Here is a 4,957-nt window from a genome sequence, read left to right as displayed (position 1 = left end):
CCTTTTTGGTGGTCCACTTCCACGAGAAAAGGGATACATTAGCAACTCCCGCCCGGGGACGCAACATGACGCGTCGCGTCGGGGCCATATTTTGTCGTGGATAAATTGACGCGTGACACGCTGTTAAATTGACCGTGTGCGACTGAGATACGCCAAATTCCGTGGACCCGTGTCGCGGCAAATGCATTAGGGTAGCGCGGACTGACGGACCACCCCGTATCGAGGGACGCGGAGAAAGCTTGCGCGTCCTATGTTTTAAGAGGAAAATGGTAATGTCGAAAAGGGTCAGATCCGCGCGGTTTTGGCATTCGCGAGCCGCAAAACGTTGGCTACTCTGCATTGTAAATCAAGATTCCCTGCATCGGCGACCGGAAACGGCGTCTGCCCCGCACAGATTCAAGAAAATTCACGCGTTTTCACCGCCGGTTTCCCGCATCTGCATCGCAAATGCGGGTCGATGGATACTTTTCCGTGGCCGCGACACGGCCGTCGATGGAACCCCGATGACAGCGCTAATTAGTTATCGCTCTAAATATTCTAAATAAGGAACGTCGCCGAGAATTCTCTATTTTCATCGGAAATATTGTTGCGCTTTTATTTTATTCGCACGGTAGAATCTGGATTATCCGAAGCTGCAATATCTGATTATTCTAAATACGACTGCATATTCGAGCATGCACTACGAACTTGCACTACGATTTCTTTCTGCACTGAATTAACACTTCTTCGTTTTCATAATTTGTCTGATAATAATAATCTATCATTCGTAAACTTTGATCACAGTTGAATCAAATTTTGTTTCGATTTGCAGGAAATGAATAGCACAGTGGAGACTCTCTTATCTCAAGGTTTATGTTTGTAATATTTGCATTTATGACGAAAGCAACTAGGTCGAATACAGCATGTTGTAAATGCAATACAAAAATTCAACAATATAACAACGTATAATAACGTTCTCGTTATTATTAACTGAATGGAACCGTTGAGAATGAAAATAAATTTTCATTTAACTCCTGTTCGCTGCGATCGAGATGGAGAATTTTTATTTTGCATTAAGATCCGCGGTCTACTCGTAATAAAACCGGTGAATTTCCTCTGCGAGCAATCCGTGAGTCTTGACAATAACATTTTCCAGCGTTGCAGAATCTAATTCTAAAGGACGGTATGCAGGTTGATAGCCATTTTTCTCGGTTTCCGCCATGAACGCATTACAGTAAATTTTCCCCAATTTTTCAACAGCTTGTGAACAAAAGTGAACGATTTGGGAGGAGGAGATTCGATTATTCGAGCCTCATGGCTCGTTTTTAGAACAATAATAATATTTATATAATTATAAAAACGAGGTACAAGGCTCGAATAATCGTATCTTGCCTTCCCAAATTATCCATTTTTGTTTACAAGACGAAGGAAAATTAGGGAGAATTTAATGCACTAATCAGATGATCGTCCGCACTTGAATTACGGGAATCAATGAGACGTCATTGGGGCTTTTAATTGGGTGCCATAAAGTAGCAAGTACGGGGACAGTATCGCAATATTTTCGTCGGATTTTTATCTGCGATATTTCGGCAAATTAATCGTTACAATGCCGGGCGTTCTGTTGCGCGTGATGAACGCGGAGACGGATAATGAAACGGGTAACGAACAGTTGCGCAACGTGCGCGTTGCGCGAACGTTATCCGCGTTCCTACGAAAATAAAGAAAATTCAGATATGATAGAGCGATTGTTTGAAAAATTTCGCGGGACGTGCGCGTTAATGCTTGTCAGGACATATCGGCACGCGGACGCCGTTGGATCAGCATCGACGTATGCAAATTTATTATATACGGTGTAAATATATACGCGTCCACTTAACCATAACTGTACAGAGTATCGACACTTCTCAATGTCGTTTCGACAATGCTGAACTTTCCTGGCACGAATGTTTTACCGATAAATCAGCGATGGCATTGAACACAATGCATTTCGTGCTGCTTGCATTTTGATAATTTATAGCATTGCTATCAACAGTGTTTACACTTGAAGTCAACTTCTACATAAGTCTCACTTCACTGCATAATTAAATCGCTGTACCTTCTTTACTAGATGTCAGTTGTTATTAAATATATTAAGGTTTTAATTTCTGTCAAAAATATATAAGTTAAAATTTCTAATTGAACTTGTATTAAAAATTTATTATAATTTAAAATCTCTAATTATATTTCTCTCTCCATTGGAAATGTACCAAGATATTAAATTTCTATTAAATTCTATTACAATTTAAATCTATATTAAAAATTCGTTATAATTAAATTTTATATTCATAATCTATTATAATTCGTATCACCCCTATTTAAAATTAATTATTCTGAATCTCTGTTAAGAAACTAATGAAGCTTAATTTGCGAATTTGATGTGTCTGTGATAAGTACACCGATTGTGTTACTTTACGTTGCCACGCTCGGTTATTACAGGAAGCAAGCGACCACAAATGCATTTGTCGCTCAACGTACTCCTCTTTTTTTTCAATTTCGAACCGCCTGCTGTAACATGCGACAACTCGTTTAGATGTTATGAGGATGCTTCCCGTTGTCCCATTTTTAACAGCAATTAAAGTATCGTGAATTTCCTTGCAATACGAGTCGTCCTAACGTATTTACTGTGTATACGAGACTGTGCATCATGTATCTAGGCGTTGCCGGCCCGAGAATAACGCTCGCAGTTTTCCATTGATGTTTTCATGTTCGCACTTTATTTTCTTCTTTTCCATTGTGTGCTTAGCAGCGTCGGAGAACTGCATGTTGACGATTTCCCGAACTCACGGCAGATTTTTCATACCCACTAAGTCACGTATACTGCTTCCGGTGCGGTCTTTTTGCATTTCACCGGTCATACAACTCCGTTCGAAATGTTACCCGGCGGATCTGACTTTTGTGAGTTTGTAGCTCGCGGTGCAGCATTATTATGATGCGGTTTTCAAGCAACTGTCACTCAAACACTAACAGCATTATCGAGACCTAAAAATTCGAGAATATAATTTGGACATTCTAGAACATTGTTTTCTTCGTTAAAATTTGATATCCGATATCCAAGTATATTAAATTAATTATTAATTTCTTTCGTTAATATTTACCATTTCGATGGAATATTTCCTACCCTTGAATTATAATTATTGAACAGCGAATATTTGTGCATATTTTCATTATAATTATTTCATGAAAATCGGAAGAAGAAAATTTTCTTTGGGAAAACAGGGAGCACAGAATAATAGAACAGTGCATATTCGTTAATATGCCCGGATTCTTGCATTCTAGAAGCTTGCGTCATAAATACATAAAGATTCGCCGGCTACCAATTAAATCTCACAGATACAACATAATTATATTTGAACTTGATATATCTGTTGAGCCGTTGAAGATCGCCGAAAACGTCTGACGACAGCGATGAGTCCGTGCACCTCGAACCAATATTTGCTCCCTTTTACTGGTTTCGCCAGGTATCTTTGCCGAAATATTGGAAGTCGGGACGTGAGATCCAGGCCACCGATACAGACGGTCTAGGTTTATTCGCGGATGTATTCCTACATTCGTATGCCGAATGCTGCATAAGTCTCGCGGTTGAAATTCCCCGTGGGATGCCTTTCGGCTATTTTACCGATTTCCTAAAAATCGCGCAAGAATACACTTTGCGCCGGGTGTAAGTAGACACAGGGCATGAGCATCGGCTGGTTATCGCTCCAGTATGCAGAAATTGGAATTCGTTTGTTGCGAAATCTAAAGCCGGATACCATCAATTTATTCACTTAGAAATGAAGTTTTTTGCGCATTTTTGTCACGTACCGTCGGCGTTGGCATTTCCAAATGATTGATCGGACATCAAGAAGTAGTGTAGAAAATGATTGGAAACATTCTATTTAGTTTTCATCCAATTTCCTTCCCTGAGATATTTTTTATTTTGCACGTGATTTGATTTTGCACCTCTTTCCAGGAGTCTGACATATGGGGTTTGGTTACTTTAGAGTGCTGTAACTTTGCGAGAAAAAAATTAAAGAAGAAGAATCGAACTTTGCTCTACTGTAAACGGCATCCCCGGAAAAAATTTGACAAAGTCCGTGCGTTTCTTCAAACTTGACAATTTTCAATATGATAAACAGGGATTCAGATTTAAATAGTTACAGTGGCGAGAGTGCGTAGAATATATAATTGAGAAATATCGTCTTAAACTAGAGGTTTCAAGCTTTAATTTGAAGTAAAAATCAATGATTTTTCGCGAAGTTATCGTCAGTCAAAGTTGACCAATTCTCATCCGATATGTGCCTATGCTGTAATCTTTCGGAGCAGTTTATTACCATAAATCTCAGTTATTAGTATCAAATTCTACGAGCCAAAATTCTTGCAATTAGCACAAGTACATAAATACTAATTTCAGAACCTAATATTTCAAGATTGCCCGCCATTATAGACACATTATCGCGTTTTGTTTCGTGTTTATTTCATCGGGACTTCGGAATCGGTTCTCCCAGCCAACGATTGAATATCGATTGAATGACGCTTAAGATGGGGATCGGAGGTAATAGAGATGGAGTTCGGGTGAAGTATGCGTTATGGAGGGCGGGGGAAGGGAGAAGTACGAGTAGGAAAACTGGCTGATTCATAATCGGGAATGGACTGCGGAACAGCTAATTCCGAAAAGTAGTTGCTCTCAGCGCGGCGGGAGCAATAAAGCTGTTACGCGCAACTATTCCTCAGTTCTGCTTTACACAGTTGCCTATGCGATAACACGACCACGATAAATAAATGCTGGAATGATCGTTTCTGAGCTTTCGAATTCAGATATAATCGCGGTCTATAAATTCTCTAACTCACCGCTTCGTTCCGAGCGGATCCTTGCCAGAGGAAAAGGAACGCCACAGAAACTAGAGACTCTGTTCGGGACGTTATTTTCGATTATTTGTGGCCGAACCGTGCTTAAATAAGC

The sequence above is a fragment of the Megalopta genalis genome, unplaced genomic scaffold (genome assembly GCF_051020955.1).
Source record: "Megalopta genalis isolate 19385.01 unplaced genomic scaffold, iyMegGena1_principal scaffold0490, whole genome shotgun sequence".
Classification (NCBI taxonomy): Eukaryota; Metazoa; Arthropoda; class Insecta; order Hymenoptera; family Halictidae; genus Megalopta; species Megalopta genalis.
This window is presented reverse-complemented; position numbering follows the sequence as displayed.